Below are 26,112 nucleotides of genomic sequence, written 5' to 3' on the forward strand. Positions count from 1 at the left end.
GCGTTTGCAAGAGCAAAGGAGGAATTCGTTGCAGGAAAGAGGAAGGAAAGAAAGTTTCTCTCCCTCTGCCTGCTTTGCTCAGAGGACTGGATGAAGTCAGGGAGTTCTCCCTTTCACTGAGAAACGTGCAGGCTGCCGTTGCCTGTGCGCTCTCTTCTTTGCAAAAGAGTCTGCTGTTCCACGCTTTGAACCGTGGAAAGGCGCCGGGCTCTGCTAAGATTTCCCCCGGCGCTTCGTTTGCCCTGGGCCAAAGCGAGCCTTCACAATAGCTGAACGCTAACACTGCATACTCGTTCCACTTCCAGAACAGGGCTACCGCGAGGCAGTTCTCCGGGGGAAAACGGCCCTTCGCGAAGGGCAGATCTGCCGAGCTCACTGCGGGAAAGCGAAAGCAAAGGACGCTTTTCTCCCTCTAACCGCTTTCGTCAGAGGAACGGGGGAAGTCACAGTGTTCTTTCTCTCACTGAGATACACACAATCTGATGTTGCCTGTGAGCTCCGTTGCTGGCAAAGAACTGAAACTGACATACATTCCTGTGGGGAAACACAGGGCTTTGCTAGGATTTCTCCAGGCAGTCTGTTTTCCCTGGGCCTCGCTGTAGCAACACTATCTCGCCAGGGCAACACTGCATGGGATTTCCTCTGCCAGGAGAGAGCTGCTGCTTTGTAGTTTGTGCTGGGAAACCTTGCTTTGGCAAGTGCCAATTGACCGCATTCAGGCAGAAAGAAAAGAGAATCGCAGGAGGCCTTTTCTCCCCGGCTGCTCTGCCAAGCCCTTCCAGCTAAAACTATGCCGTTGCTCCTCTGGAAGGATCCCTGCACCGCGACGTAGTTTTTCAGAAGAAGCCTTGCGTTTGCAAGAGCAAAGGAGGAATTCGTTGCAGGAAAGAGGAAGGAAAGAAAGTTTCTCTCCCTCTGCCTGCTTTGCTCAGAGGACTGGATGAAGTCAGGGAGTTCTCCCTTTCACTGAGAAACGTGCGGGCTGCTGTTGCCTGTGCGCTCTCTTCTTTGCAAAAGAGTCTCCTGTTCCACGCTTTGAACCGTGGAAAGGCGCCGGGCTCTGCTAAGATTTCCCCCGGCGCTTCGTTTGCCCTGGGCCAAAGCGAGCCTTCACAATAGCTGAACGCTAACACTGCATACTCGTTCCACTTCCAGAACAGGGCTACCGCGAGGCAGTTCTCCGGGGGAAAACGGCCCTTCGCGAAGGGCAGATCTGACGAGCTCACTGCGGGAAAGCGAATGCAAAGGACGCTTTTCTCCCTCTAACCGCTTTCATCAGAGGAACGGGGGAAGTGACAGTGTTCTTTCTCTCACTGAGATACACACAATCTGATGTTGCCTGTGAGCTCCGTTGCTGGCAAAGAACTGAAACTGACATACATTCCTGTGGGGAAACACAGGGCTTTGCTAGGATTTCTCTAGGCAGTCTGTTTTCCCTGGGCCTCGCTGTAGCAACACTATCTCGCCAGGGCAACACTGCATGGGATTTCCTCTGCCAGGAGAGAGCTGCTGCTTTGTAGTTTGTGCTGGGAAACCTTGCTTTGGCAAGTGCCAATTGACCGCATTCAGGCAGAAAGAAAAGAGAATCGCAAGAGGCCTTTTCTCCCCGGCTGCTCTGCCAAGCCCTTCCAGCTAAAACTATGCCGTTGCTCCTCTGGAAGGAACCCTGCACCGCGACGTAGTTTTTCAGAAGAAGCCTTGCGTTTGCAAGAGCAAAGGAGGAATTCGTTGCAGGAAAGAGGAAGGAAAGAAAGTTTCTCTCCCTCTGCCTGCTTTGCTCAGAGGACTGGATGAAGTCAGGGAGTTCTCCCTTTCACTGAGAAACGTGCGGGCTGCTGTTGCCTGTGCGCTCTCTTCTTTGCAAAAGAGTCTGCTGTTCCACGCTTTGAACCGTGGAAAGGCGCCGGGCTCTGCTAAGATTTCCCCCGGCGCTTCGTTTGCCCTGGGCCAAAGCGAGCCTTCACAATAGCTGAACGCTAACACTGCATACTCGTTCCACTTCCAGAACAGGGCTACCGCGAGGCAGTTCTCCGGGGGAAAACGGCCCTTCGCGAAGGGCAGATCTGCCGAGCTCACTGCGGGAAAGCGAAAGCAAAGGACGCTTTTCTCCCTCTAACCGCTTTCGTCAGAGGAACGGGGGAAGTCACAGTGTTCTTTCTCTCACTGAGATACACACAATCTGATGTTGCCTGTGAGCTCCGTTGCTGGCAAAGAACTGAAACTGACATACATTCCTGTGGGGAAACACAGGGCTTTGCTAGGATTTCTCTAGGCAGTCTGTTTTCCCTGGGCCTCGCTGTAGCAACACTATCTCGCCAGGGCAACACTGCATGGGATTTCCTCTGCCAGGAGAGAGCTGCTGCTTTGTAGTTTGTGCTGGGAAACCTTGCTTTGGCAAGTGCCAATTGACCGCATTCAGGCAGAAAGAAAAGAGAATCGCAAGAGGCCTTTTCTCCCCGGCTGCTCTGCCAAGCCCTTCCAGCTAAAACTATGCCGTTGCTCCTCTGGAAGGATCCCTGCACCGCGACGTAGTTTTTCAGAAGAAGCCTTGCGTTTGCAAGAGCAAAGGAGGAATTCGTTGCAGGAAAGAGGAAGGAAAGAAAGTTTCTCTCCCTCTGCCTGCTTTGCTCAGAGGACTGGATGAAGTCAGGGAGTTCTCCCTTTCACTGAGAAACGTGCGGGCTGCTGTTGCCTGTGCGCTCTCTTCTTTGCAAAAGAGTCTGCTGTTCCACGCTTTGAACCGTGGAAAGGCGCCGGGCTCTGCTAAGATTTCCCCCGGCGCTTCGTTTGCCCTGGGCCAAAGCGAGCCTTCACAATAGCTGAACGCTAACACTGCATACTCGTTCCACTTCCAGAACAGGGCTACCGCGAGGCAGTTCTCCGGGGGAAAACGGCCCTTCGCGAAGGGCAGATCTGCCGAGCTCACTGCGGGAAAGCGAAAGCAAAGGACGCTTTTCTCCCTCTAACCGCTTTCGTCAGAGGAACGGGGGAAGTCACAGTGTTCTTTCTCTCACTGAGATACACACAATCTGATGTTGCCTGTGAGCTCCGTTGCTGGCAAAGAACTGAAACTGACATACATTCCTGTGGGGAAACACAGGGCTTTGCTAGGATTTCTCTAGGCAGTCTGTTTTCCCTGGGCCTCGCTGTAGCAACACTATCTCGCCAGGGCAACACTGCATGGGATTTCCTCTGCCAGGAGAGAGCTGCTGCTTTGTAGTTTGTGCTGGGAAACCTTGCTTTGGCAAGTGCCAATTGACCGCATTCAGGCAGAAAGAAAAGAGAATCGCAAGAGGCCTTTTCTCCCCGGCTGCTCTGCCAAGCCCTTCCAGCTAAAACTATGCCGTTGCTCCTCTGGAAGGATCCCTGCACCGCGACGTAGTTTTTCAGAAGAAGCCTTGCGTTTGCAAGAGCAAAGGAGGAATTCGTTGCAGGAAAGAGGAAGGAAAGAAAGTTTCTCTCCCTCTGCCTGCTTTGCTCAGAGGACTGGATGAAGTCAGGGAGTTCTCCCTTTCACTGAGAAACGTGCGGGCTGCTGTTGCCTGTGCGCTCTCTTCTTTGCAAAAGAGTCTGCTGTTCCACGCTTTGAACCGTGGAAAGGCGCCGGGCTCTGCTAAGATTTCCCCCGGCGCTTCGTTTGCCCTGGGCCAAAGCGAGCCTTCACAATAGCTGAACGCTAACACTGCATACTCGTTCCACTTCCAGAACAGGGCTACCGCGAGGCAGTTCTCCGGGGGAAAACGGCCCTTCGCGAAGGGCAGATCTGCCGAGCTCACTGCGGGAAAGCGAAAGCAAAGGACGCTTTTCTCCCTCTAACCGCTTTCGTCAGAGGAACGGGGGAAGTCACAGTGTTCTTTCTCTCACTGAGATACACACAATCTGATGTTGCCTCTGAGCTCCGTTGCTGGCAAAGAACTGAAACTGACATACATTCCTGTGGGGAAACACAGGGCTTTGCTAGGATTTCTCTAGGCAGTCTGTTTTCCCTGGGCCTCGCTGTAGCAACACTATCTCGCCAGGGCAACACTGCATGGGATTTCCTCTGCCAGGAGAGAGCTGCTGCTTTGTAGTTTGTGCTGGGAAACCTTGCTTTGGCAAGTGCCAATTGACCGCATTCAGGCAGAAAGAAAAGAGAATCGCAAGAGGCCTTTTCTCCCCGGCTGCTCTGCCAAGCCCTTCCAGCTAAAACTATGCCGTTGCTCCTCTGGAAGGATCCCTGCACCGCGACGTAGTTTTTCAGAAGAAGCCTTGCGTTTGCAAGAGCAAAGGAGGAATTCGTTGCAGGAAAGAGGAAGGAAAGAAAGTTTCTCTCCCTCTGCCTGCTTTGCTCAGAGGACTGGATGAAGTCAGGGAGTTCTCCCTTTCACTGAGAAACGTGCGGGCTGCTGTTGCCTGTGCGCTCTCTTCTTTGCAAAAGAGTCTGCTGTTCCACGCTTTGAACCGTGGAAAGGCGCCGGGCTCTGCTAAGATTCCACCGGCGCTTCGTTTGCCCTGGGCCAAAGCGAGCCTTCACAATAGCTGAACGCTAACACTGCATACTCGTTCCACTTCCAGAACAGGGCTACCGCGAGGCAGTTCTCCGGGGGAAAACGGCCCTTCGCGAAGGGCAGATCTGCCGAGCTCACTGCGGGAAAGCGAAAGCAAAGGACGCTTTTCTCCCTCTAACCGCTTTCGTCAGAGGAACGGGGGAAGTCACAGTGTTCTTTCTCTCACTGAGATACACACAATCTGATGTTGCCTGTGAGCTCCGTTGCTGGCAAAGAACTGAAACTGACATACACATAGAGAGATAGTATTGAAACACAGGGCTTTGCTAGGATTTCTCTAGGCAGTCTGTTTTCCCTGGGCCTCGCTGTAGCAACACTATCTCGCCAGGGCAACACTGCATGGGATTTCCTCTGCCAGGAGAGAGCTGCTGCTTTGTAGTTTGTGCTGGGAAACCTTGCTTTGGCAAGTGCCAATTGACCGCATTCAGGCAGAAAGAAAAGAGAATCGCAAGAGGCCTTTTCTCCCCGGCTGCTCTGCCAAGCCCTTCCAGCTAAAACTATGCCGTTGCTCCTCTGGAAGGATCCCTGCACCGCGACGTAGTTTTTCAGAAGAAGCCTTGCGTTTGCAAGAGCAAAGGAGGAATTCGTTGCAGGAAAGAGGAAGGAAAGAAAGTTTCTCTCCCTCTGCCTGCTTTGCTCAGAGGACTGGATGAAGTCAGGGAGTTCTCCCTTTCACTGAGAAACGTGCGGGCTGCTGTTGCCTGTGCGCTCTCTTCTTTGCAAAAGAGTCTGCTGTTCCACGCTTTGAACCGTGGAAAGGCGCCGGGCTCTGCTAAGATTTCCCCCGGCGCTTCGTTTGCCCTGGGCCAAAGCGAGCCTTCACAATAGCTGAACGCTAACACTGCATACTCGTTCCACTTCCAGAACAGGGCTACCGCGAGGCAGTTCTCCGGGGGAAAACGGCCCTTCGCGAAGGGCAGATCTGCCGAGCTCACTGCGGGAAAGCGAAAGCAAAGGACGCTTTTCTCCCTCTAACCGCTTTCGTCAGAGGAACGGGGAAGTCACAGTGTTCTTTCTCTCACTGAGATACACACAATCTGATGTTGCCTGTGAGCTCCGTTGCTGGCAAAGAACTGAAACTGACATACATTCCTGTGGGGAAACACAGGGCTTTGCTAGGATTTCTCTAGGCAGTCTGTTTTCCCTGGGCCTCGCTGTAGCAACACTATCTCGCCAGGGCAACACTGCATGGGATTTCCTCTGCCAGGAGAGAGCTGCTGCTTTGTAGTTTGTGCTGGGAAACCTTGCTTTGGCAAGTGCCAATTGACCGCATTCAGGCAGAAAGAAAAGAGAATCGCAAGAGGCCTTTTCTCCCCGGCTGCTCTGCCAAGCCCTTCCAGCTAAAACTATGCCGTTGCTCCTCTGGAAGGATCCCTGCACCGCGACGTAGTTTTTCAGAAGAAGCCTTGCGTTTGCAAGAGCAAAGGAGGAATTCGTTGCAGGAAAGAGGAAGGAAAGAAAGTTTCTCTCCCTCTGCCTGCTTTGCTCAGAGGACTGGATGAAGTCAGGGAGTTCTCCCTTTCACTGAGAAACGTGCGGGCTGCTGTTGCCTGTGCGCTCTCTTCTTTGCAAAAGAGTCTGCTGTTCCACGCTTTGAACCGTGGAAAGGCGCCGGGCTCTGCTAAGATTTCCCCCGGCGCTTCGTTTGCCCTGGGCCAAAGCGAGCCTTCACAATAGCTGAACGCTAACACTGCATACTCGTTCCACTTCCAGAACAGGGCTACCGCGAGGCAGTTCTCCGGGGGAAAACGGCCCTTCGCGAAGGGCAGATCTGCCGAGCTCACTGCGGGAAAGCGAAAGCAAAGGACGCTTTTCTCCCTCTAACCGCTTTCGTCAGAGGAACGGGGGAAGTCACAGTGTTCTTTCTCCTGAGATACACACAATCTGATGTTGCCTCTGAGCTCCGTTGCTGGCAAAGAACTGAAACTGACATACATTCCTGTGGGGAAACACAGGGCTTTGCTAGGATTTCTCTAGGCAGTCTGTTTTCCCTGGGCCTCGCTGTAGCAACACTATCTCGCCAGGGCAACACTGCATGGGATTTCCTCTGCCAGGAGAGAGCTGCTGCTTTGTAGTTTGTGCTGGGAAACCTTGCTTTGGCAAGTGCCAATTGACCGCATTCAGGCAGAAAGAAAAGAGAATCGCAAGAGGCCTTTTCTCCCCGGCTGCTCTGCCAAGCCCTTCCAGCTAAAACTATGCCGTTGCTCCTCTGGAAGGATCCCTGCACCGCGACGTAGTTTTTCAGAAGAAGCCTTGCGTTTGCAAGAGCAAAGGAGGAATTCGTTGCAGGAAAGAGGAAGGAAAGAAAGTTTCTCTCCCTCTGCCTGCTTTGCTCAGAGGACTGGATGAAGTCAGGGAGTTCTCCCTTTCACTGAGAAACGTGCGGGCTGCTGTTGCCTGTGCGCTCTCTTCTTTGCAAAAGAGTCTGCTGTTCCACGCTTTGAACCGTGGAAAGGCGCCGGGCTCTGCTAAGATTTCCCCCGGCGCTTCGTTTGCCCTGGGCCAAAGCGAGCCTTCACAATAGCTGAACGCTAACACTGCATACTCGTTCCACTTCCAGAACAGGGCTACCGCGAGGCAGTTCTCCGGGGGAAAACGGCCCTTCGCGAAGGGCAGATCTGCCGAGCTCACTGCGGGAAAGCGAAAGCAAAGGACGCTTTTCTCCCTCTAACCGCTTTCGTCAGAGGAACGGGGGAAGTCACAGTGTTCTTTCTCTCACTGAGATACACACAATCTGATGTTGCCTCTGAGCTCCGTTGCTGGCAAAGAACTGAAACTGACATACATTCCTGTGGGGAAACACAGGGCTTTGCTAGGATTTCTCTAGGCAGTCTGTTTTCCCTGGGCCTCGCTGTAGCAACACTATCTCGCCAGGGCAACACTGCATGGGATTTCCTCTGCCAGGAGAGAGCTGCTGCTTTGTAGTTTGTGCTGGGAAACCTTGCTTTGGCAAGTGCCAATTGACCGCATTCAGGCAGAAAGAAAAGAGAATCGCAAGAGGCCTTTTCTCCCCGGCTGCTCTGCCAAGCCCTTCCAGCTAAAACTATGCCGTTGCTCCTCTGGAAGGATCCCTGCACCGCGACGTAGTTTTTCAGAAGAAGCCTTGCGTTTGCAAGAGCAAAGGAGGAATTCGTTGCAGGAAAGAGGAAGGAAAGAAAGTTTCTCTCCCTCTGCCTGCTTTGCTCAGAGGACTGGATGAAGTCAGGGAGTTCTCCCTTTCACTGAGAAACGTGCGGGCTGCTGTTGCCTGTGCGCTCTCTTCTTTGCAAAAGAGTCTGCTGTTCCACGCTTTGAACCGTGGAAAGGCGCCGGGCTCTGCTAAGATTCCACCGGCGCTTCGTTTGCCCTGGGCCAAAGCGAGCCTTCACAATAGCTGAACGCTAACACTGCATACTCGTTCCACTTCCAGAACAGGGCTACCGCGAGGCAGTTCTCCGGGGGAAAACGGCCCTTCGCGAAGGGCAGATCTGCCGAGCTCACTGCGGGAAAGCGAAAGCAAAGGACGCTTTTCTCCCTCTAACCGCTTTCGTCAGAGGAACGGGGGAAGTCACAGTGTTCTTTCTCTCACTGAGATACACACAATCTGATGTTGCCTCTGAGCTCCGTTGCTGGCAAAGAACTGAAACTGACATACATTCCTGTGGGGAAACACAGGGCTTTGCTAGGATTTCTCTAGGCAGTCTGTTTTCCCTGGGCCTCGCTGTAGCAACACTATCTCGCCAGGGCAACACTGCATGGGATTTCCTCTGCCAGGAGAGAGCTGCTGCTTTGTAGTTTGTGCTGGGAAACCTTGCTTTGGCAAGTGCCAATTGACCGCATTCAGGCAGAAAGAAAAGAGAATCGCAAGAGGCCTTTTCTCCCCGGCTGCTCTGCCAAGCCCTTCCAGCTAAAACTATGCCGTTGCTCCTCTGGAAGGATCCCTGCACCGCGACGTAGTTTTTCAGAAGAAGCCTTGCGTTTGCAAGAGCAAAGGAGGAATTCGTTGCAGGAAAGAGGAAGGAAAGAAAGTTTCTCTCCCTCTGCCTGCTTTGCTCAGAGGACTGGATGAAGTCAGGGAGTTCTCCCTTTCACTGAGAAACGTGCAGGCTGCCGTTGCCTGTGCGCTCTCTTCTTTGCAAAAGAGTCTGCTGTTCCACGCTTTGAACCGTGGAAAGGCGCCGGGCTCTGCTAAGATTTCCCCCGGCGCTTCGTTTGCCCTGGGCCAAAGCGAGCCTTCACAATAGCTGAACGCTAACACTGCATACTCGTTCCACTTCCAGAACAGGGCTACCGCGAGGCAGTTCTCCGGGGGAAAACGGCCCTTCGCGAAGGGCAGATCTGCCGAGCTCACTGCGGGAAAGCGAAAGCAAAGGACGCTTTTCTCCCTCTAACCGCTTTCGTCAGAGGAACGGGGGAAGTCACAGTGTTCTTTCTCTCACTGAGATACACACAATCTGATGTTGCCTGTGAGCTCCGTTGCTGGCAAAGAACTGAAACTGACATACATTCCTGTGGGGAAACACAGGGCTTTGCTAGGATTTCTCCAGGCAGTCTGTTTTCCCTGGGCCTCGCTGTAGCAACACTATCTCGCCAGGGCAACACTGCATGGGATTTCCTCTGCCAGGAGAGAGCTGCTGCTTTGTAGTTTGTGCTGGGAAACCTTGCTTTGGCAAGTGCCAATTGACCGCATTCAGGCAGAAAGAAAAGAGAATCGCAGGAGGCCTTTTCTCCCCGGCTGCTCTGCCAAGCCCTTCCAGCTAAAACTATGCCGTTGCTCCTCTGGAAGGATCCCTGCACCGCGACGTAGTTTTTCAGAAGAAGCCTTGCGTTTGCAAGAGCAAAGGAGGAATTCGTTGCAGGAAAGAGGAAGGAAAGAAAGTTTCTCTCCCTCTGCCTGCTTTGCTCAGAGGACTGGATGAAGTCAGGGAGTTCTCCCTTTCACTGAGAAACGTGCGGGCTGCTGTTGCCTGTGCGCTCTCTTCTTTGCAAAAGAGTCTCCTGTTCCACGCTTTGAACCGTGGAAAGGCGCCGGGCTCTGCTAAGATTTCCCCCGGCGCTTCGTTTGCCCTGGGCCAAAGCGAGCCTTCACAATAGCTGAACGCTAACACTGCATACTCGTTCCACTTCCAGAACAGGGCTACCGCGAGGCAGTTCTCCGGGGGAAAACGGCCCTTCGCGAAGGGCAGATCTGACGAGCTCACTGCGGGAAAGCGAATGCAAAGGACGCTTTTCTCCCTCTAACCGCTTTCATCAGAGGAACGGGGGAAGTGACAGTGTTCTTTCTCTCACTGAGATACACACAATCTGATGTTGCCTGTGAGCTCCGTTGCTGGCAAAGAACTGAAACTGACATACATTCCTGTGGGGAAACACAGGGCTTTGCTAGGATTTCTCTAGGCAGTCTGTTTTCCCTGGGCCTCGCTGTAGCAACACTATCTCGCCAGGGCAACACTGCATGGGATTTCCTCTGCCAGGAGAGAGCTGCTGCTTTGTAGTTTGTGCTGGGAAACCTTGCTTTGGCAAGTGCCAATTGACCGCATTCAGGCAGAAAGAAAAGAGAATCGCAAGAGGCCTTTTCTCCCCGGCTGCTCTGCCAAGCCCTTCCAGCTAAAACTATGCCGTTGCTCCTCTGGAAGGAACCCTGCACCGCGACGTAGTTTTTCAGAAGAAGCCTTGCGTTTGCAAGAGCAAAGGAGGAATTCGTTGCAGGAAAGAGGAAGGAAAGAAAGTTTCTCTCCCTCTGCCTGCTTTGCTCAGAGGACTGGATGAAGTCAGGGAGTTCTCCCTTTCACTGAGAAACGTGCGGGCTGCTGTTGCCTGTGCGCTCTCTTCTTTGCAAAAGAGTCTGCTGTTCCACGCTTTGAACCGTGGAAAGGCGCCGGGCTCTGCTAAGATTTCCCCCGGCGCTTCGTTTGCCCTGGGCCAAAGCGAGCCTTCACAATAGCTGAACGCTAACACTGCATACTCGTTCCACTTCCAGAACAGGGCTACCGCGAGGCAGTTCTCCGGGGGAAAACGGCCCTTCGCGAAGGGCAGATCTGCCGAGCTCACTGCGGGAAAGCGAAAGCAAAGGACGCTTTTCTCCCTCTAACCGCTTTCGTCAGAGGAACGGGGGAAGTCACAGTGTTCTTTCTCTCACTGAGATACACACAATCTGATGTTGCCTCTGAGCTCCGTTGCTGGCAAAGAACTGAAACTGACATACATTCCTGTGGGGAAACACAGGGCTTTGCTAGGATTTCTCTAGGCAGTCTGTTTTCCCTGGGCCTCGCTGTAGCAACACTATCTCGCCAGGGCAACACTGCATGGGATTTCCTCTGCCAGGAGAGAGCTGCTGCTTTGTAGTTTGTGCTGGGAAACCTTGCTTTGGCAAGTGCCAATTGACCGCATTCAGGCAGAAAGAAAAGAGAATCGCAAGAGGCCTTTTCTCCCCGGCTGCTCTGCCAAGCCCTTCCAGCTAAAACTATGCCGTTGCTCCTCTGGAAGGATCCCTGCACCGCGACGTAGTTTTTCAGAAGAAGCCTTGCGTTTGCAAGAGCAAAGGAGGAATTCGTTGCAGGAAAGAGGAAGGAAAGAAAGTTTCTCTCCCTCTGCCTGCTTTGCTCAGAGGACTGGATGAAGTCAGGGAGTTCTCCCTTTCACTGAGAAACGTGCGGGCTGCTGTTGCCTGTGCGCTCTCTTCTTTGCAAAAGAGTCTGCTGTTCCACGCTTTGAACCGTGGAAAGGCGCCGGGCTCTGCTAAGATTTCCCCCGGCGCTTCGTTTGCCCTGGGCCAAAGCGAGCCTTCACAATAGCTGAACGCTAACACTGCATACTCGTTCCACTTCCAGAACAGGGCTACCGCGAGGCAGTTCTCCGGGGGAAAACGGCCCTTCGCGAAGGGCAGATCTGCCGAGCTCACTGCGGGAAAGCGAAAGCAAAGGACGCTTTTCTCCCTCTAACCGCTTTCGTCAGAGGAACGGGGGAAGTCACAGTGTTCTTTCTCTCACTGAGATACACACAATCTGATGTTGCCTCTGAGCTCCGTTGCTGGCAAAGAACTGAAACTGACATACATTCCTGTGGGGAAACACAGGGCTTTGCTAGGATTTCTCTAGGCAGTCTGTTTTCCCTGGGCCTCGCTGTAGCAACACTATCTCGCCAGGGCAACACTGCATGGGATTTCCTCTGCCAGGAGAGAGCTGCTGCTTTGTAGTTTGTGCTGGGAAACCTTGCTTTGGCAAGTGCCAATTGACCGCATTCAGGCAGAAAGAAAAGAGAATCGCAAGAGGCCTTTTCTCCCCGGCTGCTCTGCCAAGCCCTTCCAGCTAAAACTATGCCGTTGCTCCTCTGGAAGGATCCCTGCACCGCGACGTAGTTTTTCAGAAGAAGCCTTGCGTTTGCAAGAGCAAAGGAGGAATTCGTTGCAGGAAAGAGGAAGGAAAGAAAGTTTCTCTCCCTCTGCCTGCTTTGCTCAGAGGACTGGATGAAGTCAGGGAGTTCTCCCTTTCACTGAGAAACGTGCGGGCTGCTGTTGCCTGTGCGCTCTCTTCTTTGCAAAAGAGTCTGCTGTTCCACGCTTTGAACCGTGGAAAGGCGCCGGGCTCTGCTAAGATTTCCCCCGGCGCTTCGTTTGCCCTGGGCCAAAGCGAGCCTTCACAATAGCTGAACGCTAACACTGCATACTCGTTCCACTTCCAGAACAGGGCTACCGCGAGGCAGTTCTCCGGGGGAAAACGGCCCTTCGCGAAGGGCAGATCTGCCGAGCTCACTGCGGGAAAGCGAAAGCAAAGGACGCTTTTCTCCCTCTAACCGCTTTCGTCAGAGGAACGGGGGAAGTCACAGTGTTCTTTCTCTCACTGAGATACACACAATCTGATGTTGCCTCTGAGCTCCGTTGCTGGCAAAGAACTGAAACTGACATACATTCCTGTGGGGAAACACAGGGCTTTGCTAGGATTTCTCTAGGCAGTCTGTTTTCCCTGGGCCTCGCTGTAGCAACACTATCTCGCCACATAGAGAGATAGTATTATTTCCTCTGCCAGGAGAGAGCTGCTGCTTTGTAGTTTGTGCTGGGAAACCTTGCTTTGGCAAGTGCCAATTGACCGCATTCAGGCAGAAAGAAAAGAGAATCGCAAGAGGCCTTTTCTCCCCGGCTGCTCTGCCAAGCCCTTCCAGCTAAAACTATGCCGTTGCTCCTCTGGAAGGATCCCTGCACCGCGACGTAGTTTTTCAGAAGAAGCCTTGCGTTTGCAAGAGCAAAGGAGGAATTCGTTGCAGGAAAGAGGAAGGAAAGAAAGTTTCTCTCCCTCTGCCTGCTTTGCTCAGAGGACTGGATGAAGTCAGGGAGTTCTCCCTTTCACTGAGAAACGTGCGGGCTGCTGTTGCCTGTGCGCTCTCTTCTTTGCAAAAGAGTCTGCTGTTCCACGCTTTGAACCGTGGAAAGGCGCCGGGCTCTGCTAAGATTTCCCCCGGCGCTTCGTTTGCCCTGGGCCAAAGCGAGCCTTCACAATAGCTGAACGCTAACACTGCATACTCGTTCCACTTCCAGAACAGGGCTACCGCGAGGCAGTTCTCCGGGGGAAAACGGCCCTTCGCGAAGGGCAGATCTGCCGAGCTCACTGCGGGAAAGCGAAAGCAAAGGACGCTTTTCTCCCTCTAACCGCTTTCGTCAGAGGAACGGGGGAAGTCACAGTGTTCTTTCTCTCACTGAGATACACACAATCTGATGTTGCCTGTGAGCTCCGTTGCTGGCAAAGAACTGAAACTGACATACATTCCTGTGGGGAAACACAGGGCTTTGCTAGGATTTCTCTAGGCAGTCTGTTTTCCCTGGGCCTCGCTGTAGCAACACTATCTCGCCAGGGCAACACTGCATGGGATTTCCTCTGCCAGGAGAGAGCTGCTGCTTTGTAGTTTGTGCTGGGAAACCTTGCTTTGGCAAGTGCCAATTGACCGCATTCAGGCAGAAAGAAAAGAGAATCGCAAGAGGCCTTTTCTCCCCGGCTGCTCTGCCAAGCCCTTCCAGCTAAAACTATGCCGTTGCTCCTCTGGAAGGATCCCTGCACCGCGACGTAGTTTTTCAGAAGAAGCCTTGCGTTTGCAAGAGCAAAGGAGGAATTCGTTGCAGGAAAGAGGAAGGAAAGAAAGTTTCTCTCCCTCTGCCTGCTTTGCTCAGAGGACTGGATGAAGTCAGGGAGTTCTCCCTTTCACTGAGAAACGTGCGGGCTGCTGTTGCCTGTGCGCTCTCTTCTTTGCAAAAGAGTCTGCTGTTCCACGCTTTGAACCGTGGAAAGGCGCCGGGCTCTGCTAAGATTTCCCCCGGCGCTTCGTTTGCCCTGGGCCAAAGCGAGCCTTCACAATAGCTGAACGCTAACACTGCATACTCGTTCCACTTCCAGAACAGGGCTACCGCGAGGCAGTTCTCCGGGGGAAAACGGCCCTTCGCGAAGGGCAGATCTGCCGAGCTCACTGCGGGAAAGCGAAAGCAAAGGACGCTTTTCTCCCTCTAACCGCTTTCGTCAGAGGAACGGGGGAAGTCACAGTGTTCTTTCTCTCACTGAGATACACACAATCTGATGTTGCCTGTGAGCTCCGTTGCTGGCAAAGAACTGAAACTGACATACATTCCTGTGGGGAAACACAGGGCTTTGCTAGGATTTCTCTAGGCAGTCTGTTTTCCCTGGGCCTCGCTGTAGCAACACTATCTCGCCAGGGCAACACTGCATGGGATTTCCTCTGCCAGGAGAGAGCTGCTGCTTTGTAGTTTGTGCTGGGAAACCTTGCTTTGGCAAGTGCCAATTGACCGCATTCAGGCAGAAAGAAAAGAGAATCGCAAGAGGCCTTTTCTCCCCGGCTGCTCTGCCAAGCCCTTCCAGCTAAAACTATGCCGTTGCTCCTCTGGAAGGATCCCTGCACCGCGACGTAGTTTTTCAGAAGAAGCCTTGCGTTTGCAAGAGCAAAGGAGGAATTCGTTGCAGGAAAGAGGAAGGAAAGAAAGTTTCTCTCCCTCTGCCTGCTTTGCTCAGAGGACTGGATGAAGTCAGGGAGTTCTCCCTTTCACTGAGAAACGTGCGGGCTGCTGTTGCCTGTGCGCTCTCTTCTTTGCAAAAGAGTCTGCTGTTCCACGCTTTGAACCGTGGAAAGGCGCCGGGCTCTGCTAAGATTTCCCCCGGCGCTTCGTTTGCCCTGGGCCAAAGCGAGCCTTCACAATAGCTGAACGCTAACACTGCATACTCGTTCCACTTCCAGAACAGGGCTACCGCGAGGCAGTTCTCCGGGGGAAAACGGCCCTTCGCGAAGGGCAGATCTGCCGAGCTCACTGCGGGAAAGCGAAAGCAAAGGACGCTTTTCTCCCTCTAACCGCTTTCGTCAGAGGAACGGGGGAAGTCACAGTGTTCTTTCTCTCACTGAGATACACACAATCTGATGTTGCCTCTGAGCTCCGTTGCTGGCAAAGAACTGAAACTGACATACATTCCTGTGGGGAAACACAGGGCTTTGCTAGGATTTCTCTAGGCAGTCTGTTTTCCCTGGGCCTCGCTGTAGCAACACTATCTCGCCAGGGCAACACTGCATGGGATTTCCTCTGCCAGGAGAGAGCTGCTGCTTTGTAGTTTGTGCTGGGAAACCTTGCTTTGGCAAGTGCCAATTGACCGCATTCAGGCAGAAAGAAAAGAGAATCGCAAGAGGCCTTTTCTCCCCGGCTGCTCTGCCAAGCCCTTCCAGCTAAAACTATGCCGTTGCTCCTCTGGAAGGATCCCTGCACCGCGACGTAGTTTTTCAGAAGAAGCCTTGCGTTTGCAAGAGCAAAGGAGGAATTCGTTGCAGGAAAGAGGAAGGAAAGAAAGTTTCTCTCCCTCTGCCTGCTTTGCTCAGAGGACTGGATGAAGTCAGGGAGTTCTCCCTTTCACTGAGAAACGTGCGGGCTGCTGTTGCCTGTGCGCTCTCTTCTTTGCAAAAGAGTCTGCTGTTCCACGCTTTGAACCGTGGAAAGGCGCCGGGCTCTGCTAAGATTCCACCGGCGCTTCGTTTGCCCTGGGCCAAAGCGAGCCTTCACAATAGCTGAACGCTAACACTGCATACTCGTTCCACTTCCAGAACAGGGCTACCGCGAGGCAGTTCTCCGGGGGAAAACGGCCCTTCGCGAAGGGCAGATCTGCCGAGCTCACTGCGGGAAAGCGAAAGCAAAGGACGCTTTTCTCCCTCTAACCGCTTTCGTCAGAGGAACGGGGGAAGTCACAGTGTTCTTTCTCTCACTGAGATACACACAATCTGATGTTGCCTGTGAGCTCCGTTGCTGGCAAAGAACTGAAACTGACATACATTCCTGTGGGGAAACACAGGGCTTTGCTAGGATTTCTCTAGGCAGTCTGTTTTCCCTGGGCCTCGCTGTAGCAACACTATCTCGCCAGGGCAACACTGCATGGGATTTCCTCTGCCAGGAGAGAGCTGCTGCTTTGTAGTTTGTGCTGGGAAACCTTGCTTTGGCAAGTGCCAATTGACCGCATTCAGGCAGAAAGAAAAGAGAATCGCAAGAGGCCTTTTCTCCCCGGCTGCTCTGCCAAGCCCTTCCAGCTAAAACTATGCCGTTGCTCCTCTGGAAGGATCCCTGCACCGCGACGTAGTTTTTCAGAAGAAGCCTTGCGTTTGCAAGAGCAAAGGAGGAATTCGTTGCAGGAAAGAGGAAGGAAAGAAAGTTTCTCTCCCTCTGCCTGCTTTGCTCAGAGGACTGGATGAAGTCAGGGAGTTCTCCCTTTCACTGAGAAACGTGCGGGCTGCTGTTGCCTGTGCGCTCTCTTCTTTGCAAAAGAGTCTGCTGTTCCACGCTTTGAACCGTGGAAAGGCGCCGGGCTCTGCTAAGATTTCCCCCGGCGCTTCGTTTGCCCTGGGCCAAAGCGAGCCTTCACAATAGCTGAACGCTAACACTGCATACTCGTTCCACTTCCAGAACAGGGCTACCGCGAGGCAGTTCTCCGGGGGAAAACGGCCCTTCGCGAAGGGCAGATCTGCCGAGCTCACTGCGGGAAAGCGAAAGCAAAGGACGCTTTTCTCCCTCTAACCGCTTTCGTCAGAGGAACGGGGGAAGTCACAGTGTTCTTTCTCTCACTGAGATACACACAATCTGATGTTGCCTGTGAGCTCCGTTGCTGGCAAAGAACTGAAACTGACATACATTCCTGTGGGGAAACACAGGGCTTTGCTAGGATTTCTCTAGGCAGTCTGTTTTCCCTGGGCCTCGCTGTAGCAACACTATCTCGCCAGGGCAACACTGCATGGGATTTCCTCTGCCAGGAGAGAGCTGCTGCTTTGTAGTTTGTGCTGGGAAACCTTGCTTTGGCAAGTGCCAATTGACCGCATTCAGGCAGAAAGAAAAGAGAATCGCAAGAGGCCTTTTCTCCCCGGCTGCTCTGCCAAGCCCTTCCAGCTAAAACTATGCCGTTGCTCCTCTGGAAGGATCCCTGCACCGCGACGTAGTTTTTCAGAAGAAGCCTTGCGTTTGCAAGAGCAAAGGAGGAATTCGTTGCAGGAAAGAGGAAGGAAAGAAAGTTTCTCTCCCTCTGCCTGCTTTGCTCAGAGGACTGGATGAAGTCAGGGAGTTCTCCCTTTCACTGAGAAACGTGCGGGCTGCTGTTGCCTGTGCGCTCTCTTCTTTGCAAAAGAGTCTGCTGTTCCACGCTTTGAACCGTGGAAAGGCGCCGGGCTCTGCTAAGATTTCCCCCGGCGCTTCGTTTGCCCTGGGCCAAAGCGAGCCTTCACAATAGCTGAACGCTAACACTGCATACTCGTTCCACTTCCAGAACAGGGCTACCGCGAGGCAGTTCTCCGGGGGAAAACGGCCCTTCGCGAAGGGCAGATCTGCCGAGCTCACTGCGGGAAAGCGAAAGCAAAGGACGCTTTTCTCCCTCTAACCGCTTTCGTCAGAGGAACGGGGGAAGTCACAGTGTTCTTTCTCTCACTGAGATACACACAATCTGATGTTGCCTCTGAGCTCCGTTGCTGGCAAAGAACTGAAACTGACATACATTCCTGTGGGGAAACACAGGGCTTTGCTAGGATTTCTCTAGGCAGTCTGTTTTCCCTGGGCCTCGCTGTAGCAACACTATCTCGCCAGGGCAACACTGCATGGGATTTCCTCTGCCAGGAGAGAGCTGCTGCTTTGTAGTTTGTGCTGGGAAACCTTGCTTTGGCAAGTGCCAATTGACCGCATTCAGGCAGAAAGAAAAGAGAATCGCAAGAGGCCTTTTCTCCCCGGCTGCTCTGCCAAGCCCTTCCAGCTAAAACTATGCCGTTGCTCCTCTGGAAGGATCCCTGCACCGCGACGTAGTTTTTCAGAAGAAGCCTTGCGTTTGCAAGAGCAAAGGAGGAATTCGTTGCAGGAAAGAGGAAGGAAAGAAAGTTTCTCTCCCTCTGCCTGCTTTGCTCAGAGGACTGGATGAAGTCAGGGAGTTCTCCCTTTCACTGAGAAACGTGCGGGCTGCTGTTGCCTGTGCGCTCTCTTCTTTGCAAAAGAGTCTGCTGTTCCACGCTTTGAACCGTGGAAAGGCGCCGGGCTCTGCTAAGATTTCCCCCGGCGCTTCGTTTGCCCTGGGCCAAAGCGAGCCTTCACAATAGCTGAACGCTAACACTGCATACTCGTTCCACTTCCAGAACAGGGCTACCGCGAGGCAGTTCTCCGGGGGAAAACGGCCCTTCGCGAAGGGCAGATCTGCCGAGCTCACTGCGGGAAAGCGAAAGCAAAGGACGCTTTTCTCCCTCTAACCGCTTTCGTCAGAGGAACGGGGGAAGTCACAGTGTTCTTTCTCTCACTGAGATACACACAATCTGATGTTGCCTGTGAGCTCCGTTGCTGGCAAAGAACTGAAACTGACATACATTCCTGTGGGGAAACACAGGGCTTTGCTAGGATTTCTCTAGGCAGTCTGTTTTCCCTGGGCCTCGCTGTAGCAACACTATCTCGCCAGGGCAACACTGCATGGGATTTCCTCTGCCAGGAGAGAGCTGCTGCTTTGTAGTTTGTGCTGGGAAACCTTGCTTTGGCAAGTGCCAATTGACCGCATTCAGGCAGAAAGAAAAGAGAATCGCAAGAGGCCTTTTCTCCCCGGCTGCTCTGCCAAGCCCTTCCAGCTAAAACTATGCCGTTGCTCCTCTGGAAGGATCCCTGCACCGCGACGTAGTTTTTCAGAAGAAGCCTTGCGTTTGCAAGAGCAAAGGAGGAATTCGTTGCAGGAAAGAGGAAGGAAAGAAAGTTTCTCTCCCTCTGCCTGCTTTGCTCAGAGGACTGGATGAAGTCAGGGAGTTCTCCCTTTCACTGAGAAACGTGCGGGCTGCTGTTGCCTGTGCGCTCTCTTCTTTGCAAAAGAGTCTGCTGTTCCACGCTTTGAACCGTGGAAAGGCGCCGGGCTCTGCTAAGATTTCCCCCGGCGCTTCGTTTGCCCTGGGCCAAAGCGAGCCTTCACAATAGCTGAACGCTAACACTGCATACTCGTTCCACTTCCAGAACAGGGCTACCGCGAGGCAGTTCTCCGGGGGAAAACGGCCCTTCGCGAAGGGCAGATCTGCCGAGCTCACTGCGGGAAAGCGAAAGCAAAGGACGCTTTTCTCCCTCTAACCGCTTTCGTCAGAGGAACGGGGGAAGTCACAGTGTTCTTTCTCTCACTGAGATACACACAATCTGATGTTGCCTGTGAGCTCCGTTGCTGGCAAAGAACTGAAACTGACATACATTCCTGTGGGGAAACACAGGGCTTTGCTAGGATTTCTCTAGGCAGTCTGTTTTCCCTGGGCCTCGCTGTAGCAACACTATCTCGCCAGGGCAACACTGCATGGGATTTCCTCTGCCAGGAGAGAGCTGCTGCTTTGTAGTTTGTGCTGGGAAACCTTGCTTTGGCAAGTGCCAATTGACCGCATTCAGGCAGAAAGAAAAGAGAATCGCAAGAGGCCTTTTCTCCCCGGCTGCTCTGCCAAGCCCTTCCAGCTAAAACTATGCCGTTGCTCCTCTGGAAGGATCCCTGCACCGCGACGTAGTTTTTCAGAAGAAGCCTTGCGTTTGCAAGAGCAAAGGAGGAATTCGTTGCAGGAAAGAGGAAGGAAAGAAAGTTTCTCTCCCTCTGCCTGCTTTGCTCAGAGGACTGGATGAAGTCAGGGAGTTCTCCCTTTCACTGAGAAACGTGCGGGCTGCTGTTGCCTGTGCGCTCTCTTCTTTGCAAAAGAGTCTGCTGTTCCACGCTTTGAACCGTGGAAAGGCGCCGGGCTCTGCTAAGATTTCCCCCGGCGCTTCGTTTGCCCTGGGCCAAAGCGAGCCTTCACAATAGCTGAACGCTAACACTGCATACTCGTTCCACTTCCAGAACAGGGCTACCGCGAGGCAGTTCTCCGGGGGAAAACGGCCCTTCGCGAAGGGCAGATCTGCCGAGCTCACTGCGGGAAAGCGAAAGCAAAGGACGCTTTTCTCCCTCTAACCGCTTTCGTCAGAGGAACGGGGGAAGTCACAGTGTTCTTTCTCTCACTGAGATACACACAATCTGATGTTGCCTCTGAGCTCCGTTGCTGGCAAAGAACTGAAACTGACATACATTCCTGTGGGGAAACACAGGGCTTTGCTAGGATTTCTCTAGGCAGTCTGTTTTCCCTGGGCCTCGCTGTAGCAACACTATCTCGCCAGGGCAACACTGCATGGGATTTCCTCTGCCAGGAGAGAGCTGCTGCTTTGTAGTTTGTGCTGGGAAACCTTGCTTTGGCAAGTGCCAATTGACCGCATTCAGGCAGAAAGAAAAGAGAATCGCAAGAGGCCTTTTCTCCCCGGCTGCTCTGCCAAGCCCTTCCAGCTAAAACTATGCCGTTGCTCCTCTGGAAGGATCCCTGCACCGCGACGTAGTTTTTCAGAAGAAGCCTTGCGTTTGCAAGAGCAAAGGAGGAATTCGTTGCAGGAAAGAGGAAGGAAAGAAAGTTTCTCTCCCTCTGCCTGCTTTGCTCAGAGGACTGGATGAAGTCAGGGAGTTCTCCCTTTCACTGAGAAACGTGCGGGCTGCTGTTGCCTGTGCGCTCTCTTCTTTGCAAAAGAGTCTGCTGTTCCACGCTTTGAACCGTGGAAAGGCGCCGGGCTCTGCTAAGATTCCACCGGCGCTTCGTTTGCCCTGGGCCAAAGCGAGCCTTCACAATAGCTGAACGCTAACACTGCATACTCGTTCCACTTCCAGAACAGGGCTACCGCGAGGCAGTTCTCCGGGGGAAAACGGCCCTTCGCGAAGGGCAGATCTGCCGAGCTCACTGCGGGAAAGCGAAAGCAAAGGACGCTTTTCTCCCTCTAACCGCTTTCGTCAGAGGAACGGGGGAAGTCACAGTGTTCTTTCTCTCACTGAGATACACACAATCTGATGTTGCCTGTGAGCTCCGTTGCTGGCAAAGAACTGAAACTGACATACATTCCTGTGGGGAAACACAGGGCTTTGCTAGGATTTCTCTAGGCAGTCTGTTTTCCCTGGGCCTCGCTGTAGCAACACTATCTCGCCAGGGCAACACTGCATGGGATTTCCTCTGCCAGGAGAGAGCTGCTGCTTTGTAGTTTGTGCTGGGAAACCTTGCTTTGGCAAGTGCCAATTGACCGCATTCAGGCAGAAAGAAAAGAGAATCGCAAGAGGCCTTTTCTCCCCGGCTGCTCTGCCAAGCCCTTCCAGCTAAAACTATGCCGTTGCTCCTCTGGAAGGATCCCTGCACCGCGACGTAGTTTTTCAGAAGAAGCCTTGCGTTTGCAAGAGCAAAGGAGGAATTCGTTGCAGGAAAGAGGAAGGAAAGAAAGTTTCTCTCCCTCTGCCTGCTTTGCTCAGAGGACTGGATGAAGTCAGGGAGTTCTCCCTTTCACTGAGAAACGTGCGGGCTGCTGTTGCCTGTGCGCTCTCTTCTTTGCAAAAGAGTCTGCTGTTCCACGCTTTGAACCGTGGAAAGGCGCCGGGCTCTGCTAAGATTTCCCCCGGCGCTTCGTTTGCCCTGGGCCAAAGCGAGCCTTCACAATAGCTGAACGCTAACACTGCATACTCGTTCCACTTCCAGAACAGGGCTACCGCGAGGCAGTTCTCCGGGGGAAAACGGCCCTTCGCGAAGGGCAGATCTGCCGAGCTCACTGCGGGAAAGCGAAAGCAAAGGACGCTTTTCTCCCTCTAACCGCTTTCGTCAGAGGAACGGGGGAAGTCACAGTGTTCTTTCTCTCACTGAGATACACACAATCTGATGTTGCCTGTGAGCTCCGTTGCTGGCAAAGAACTGAAACTGACATACATTCCTGTGGGGAAACACAGGGCTTTGCTAGGATTTCTCTAGGCAGTCTGTTTTCCCTGGGCCTCGCTGTAGCAACACTATCTCGCCAGGGCAACACTGCATGGGATTTCCTCTGCCAGGAGAGAGCTGCTGCTTTGTAGTTTGTGCTGGGAAACCTTGCTTTGGCAAGTGCCAATTGACCGCATTCAGGCAGAAAGAAAAGAGAATCGCAAGAGGCCTTTTCTCCCCGGCTGCTCTGCCAAGCCCTTCCAGCTAAAACTATGCCGTTGCTCCTCTGGAAGGATCCCTGCACCGCGACGTAGTTTTTCAGAAGAAGCCTTGCGTTTGCAAGAGCAAAGGAGGAATTCGTTGCAGGAAAGAGGAAGGAAAGAAAGTTTCTCTCCCTCTGCCTGCTTTGCTCAGAGGACTGGATGAAGTCAGGGAGTTCTCCCTTTCACTGAGAAACGTGCGGGCTGCTGTTGCCTGTGCGCTCTCTTCTTTGCAAAAGAGTCTGCTGTTCCACGCTTTGAACCGTGGAAAGGCGCCGGGCTCTGCTAAGATTTCCCCCGGCGCTTCGTTTGCCCTGGGCCAAAGCGAGCCTTCACAATAGCTGAACGCTAACACTGCATACTCGTTCCACTTCCAGAACAGGGCTACCGCGAGGCAGTTCTCCGGGGGAAAACGGCCCTTCGCGAAGGGCAGATCTGCCGAGCTCACTGCGGGAAAGCGAAAGCAAAGGACGCTTTTCTCCCTCTAACCGCTTTCGTCAGAGGAACGGGGGAAGTCACAGTGTTCTTTCTCTCACTGAGATACACACAATCTGATGTTGCCTCTGAGCTCCGTTGCTGGCAAAGAACTGAAACTGACATACATTCCTGTGGGGAAACACAGGGCTTTGCTAGGATTTCTCTAGGCAGTCTGTTTTCCCTGGGCCTCGCTGTAGCAACACTATCTCGCCAGGGCAACACTGCATGGGATTTCCTCTGCCAGGAGAGAGCTGCTGCTTTGTAGTTTGTGCTGGGAAACCTTGCTTTGGCAAGTGCCAATTGACCGCATTCAGGCAGAAAGAAAAGAGAATCGCAAGAGGCCTTTTCTCCCCGGCTGCTCTGCCAAGCCCTTCCAGCTAAAACTATGCCGTTGCTCCTCTGGAAGGATCCCTGCACCGCGACGTAGTTTTTCAGAAGAAGCCTTGCGTTTGCAAGAGCAAAGGAGGAATTCGTTGCAGGAAAGAGGAAGGAAAGAAAGTTTCTCTCCCTCTGCCTGCTTTGCTCAGAGGACTGGATGAAGTCAGGGAGTTCTCCCTTTCACTGAGAAACGTGCGGGCTGCTGTTGCCTGTGCGCTCTCTTCTTTGCAAAAGAGTCTGCTGTTCCACGCTTTGAACCGTGGAAAGGCGCCGGGCTCTGCTAAGATTTCCCCCGGCGCTTCGTTTGCCCTGGGCCAAAGCGAGCCTTCACAATAGCTGAACGCTAACACTGCATACTCGTTCCACTTCCAGAACAGGGCTACCGCGAGGCAGTTCTCCGGGGGAAAACGGCCCTTCGCGAAGGGCAGATCTGCCGAGCTCACTGCGGGAAAGCGAAAGCAAAGGACGCTTTTCTCCCTCTAACCGCTTTCGTCAGAGGAACGGGGGAAGTCACAGTGTTCTTTCTCTCACTGAGATACACACAATCTGATGTTGCCTCTGAGCTCCGTTGCTGGCAAAGAACTGAAACTGACATACATTCCTGTGGGGAAACACAGGGCTTTGCTAGGATTTCTCTAGGCAGTCTGTTTTCCCTGGGCCTCGCTGTAGCAACACTATCTCGCCAGGGCAACACTGCATGGGATTTCCTCTGCCAGGAGAGAGCTGCTGCTTTGTAGTTTGTGCTGGGAAACCTTGCTTTGGCAAGTGCCAATTGACCGCATTCAGGCAGAAAGAAAAGAGAATCGCAAGAGGCCTTTTCTCCCCGGCTGCTCTGCCAAGCCCTTCCAGCTAAAACTATGCCGTTGCTCCTCTGGAAGGATCCCTGCACCGCGACGTAGTTTTTCAGAAGAAGCCTTGCGTTTGCAAGAGCAAAGGAGGAATTCGTTGCAGGAAAGAGGAAGGAAAGAAAGTTTCTCTCCCTCTGCCTGCTTTGCTCAGAGGACTGGATGAAGTCAGGGAGTTCTCCCTTTCACTGAGAAACGTGCGGGCTGCTGTTGCCTGTGCGCTCTCTTCTTTGCAAAAGAGTCTGCTGTTCCACGCTTTGAACCGTGGAAAGGCGCCGGGCTCTGCTAAGATTTCCCCCGGCGCTTCGTTTGCCCTGGGCCAAAGCGAGCCTTCACAATAGCTGAACGCTAACACTGCATACTCGTTCCACTTCCAGAACAGGGCTACCGCGAGGCAGTTCTCCGGGGGAAAACGGCCCTTCGCGAAGGGCAGATCTGCCGAGCTCACTGCGGGAAAGCGAAAGCAAAGGACGCTTTTCTCCCTCTAACCGCTTTCGTCAGAGGAACGGGGGAAGTCACAGTGTTCTTTCTCTCACTGAGATACACACAATCTGATGTTGCCTGTGAGCTCCGTTGCTGGCAAAGAACTGAAACTGACATACATTCCTGTGGGGAAACACAGGGCTTTGCTAGGATTTCTCTAGGCAGTCTGTTTTCCCTGGGCCTCGCTGTAGCAACACTATCTCGCCAGGGCAACACTGCATGGGATTTCCTCTGCCAGGAGAGAGCTGCTGCTTTGTAGTTTGTGCTGGGAAACCTTGCTTTGGCAAGTGCCAATTGACCGCATTCAGGCAGAAAGAAAAGAGAATCGCAAGAGGCCTTTTCTCCCCGGCTGCTCTGCCAAGCCCTTCCAGCTAAAACTATGCCGTTGCTCCTCTGGAAGGATCCCTGCACCGCGACGTAGTTTTTCAGAAGAAGCCTTGCGTTTGCAAGAGCAAAGGAGGAATTCGTTGCAGGAAAGAGGAAGGAAAGAAAGTTTCTCTCCCTCTGCCTGCTTTGCTCAGAGGACTGGATGAAGTCAGGGAGTTCTCCCTTTCACTGAGAAACGTGCGGGCTGCTGTTGCCTGTGCGCTCTCTTCTTTGCAAAAGAGTCTGCTGTTCCACGCTTTGAACCGTGGAAAGGCGCCGGGCTCTGCTAAGATTTCCCCCGGCGCTTCGTTTGCCCTGGGCCAAAGCGAGCCTTCACAATAGCTGAACGCTAACACTGCATACTCGTTCCACTTCCAGAACAGGGCTACCGCGAGGCAGTTCTCCGGGGGAAAACGGCCCTTCGCGAAGGGCAGATCTGCCGAGCTCACTGCGGGAAAGCGAAAGCAAAGGACGCTTTTCTCCCTCTAACCGCTTTCGTCAGAGGAACGGGGGAAGTCACAGTGTTCTTTCTCTCACTGAGATACACACAATCTGATGTTGCCTGTGAGCTCCGTTGCTGGCAAAGAACTGAAACTGACATACATTCCTGTGGGGAAACACAGGGCTTTGCTAGGATTTCTCTAGGCAGTCTGTTTTCCCTGGGCCTCGCTGTAGCAACACTATCTCGCCAGGGCAACACTGCATGGGATTTCCTCTGCCAGGAGAGAGCTGCTGCTTTGTAGTTTGTGCTGGGAAACCTTGCTTTGGCAAGTGCCAATTGACCGCATTCAGGCAGAAAGAAAAGAGAATCGCAAGAGGCCTTTTCTCCCCGGCTGCTCTGCCAAGCCCTTCCAGCTAAAACTATGCCGTTGCTCCTCTGGAAGGATCCCTGCACCGCGACGTAGTTTTTCAGAAGAAGCCTTGCGTTTGCAAGAGCAAAGGAGGAATTCGTTGCAGGAAAGAGGAAGGAAAGAAAGTTTCTCTCCCTCTGCCTGCTTTGCTCAGAGGACTGGATGAAGTCAGGGAGTTCTCCCTTTCACTGAGAAACGTGCGGGCTGCTGTTGCCTGTGCGCTCTCTTCTTTGCAAAAGAGTCTGCTGTTCCACGCTTTGAACCGTGGAAAGGCGCCGGGCTCTGCTAAGATTTCCCCCGGCGCTTCGTTTGCCCTGGGCCAAAGCGAGCCTTCACAATAGCTGAACGCTAACACTGCATACTCGTTCCACTTCCAGAACAGGGCTACCGCGAGGCAGTTCTCCGGGGGAAAACGGCCCTTCGCGAAGGGCAGATCTGCCGAGCTCACTGCGGGAAAGCGAAAGCAAAGGACGCTTTTCTCCCTCTAACCGCTTTCGTCAGAGGAACGGGGGAAGTCACAGTGTTCTTTCTCTCACTGAGATACACACAATCTGATGTTGCCTCTGAGCTCCGTTGCTGGCAAAGAACTGAAACTGACATACATTCCTGTGGGGAAACACAGGGCTTTGCTAGGATTTCTCTAGGCAGTCTGTTTTCCCTGGGCCTCGCTGTAGCAACACTATCT

The sequence above is a fragment of the Loxodonta africana genome, chromosome 10 (genome assembly GCF_030014295.1).
Source record: "Loxodonta africana isolate mLoxAfr1 chromosome 10, mLoxAfr1.hap2, whole genome shotgun sequence".
NCBI classification, from domain to species: Eukaryota; Metazoa; Chordata; class Mammalia; order Proboscidea; family Elephantidae; genus Loxodonta; species Loxodonta africana.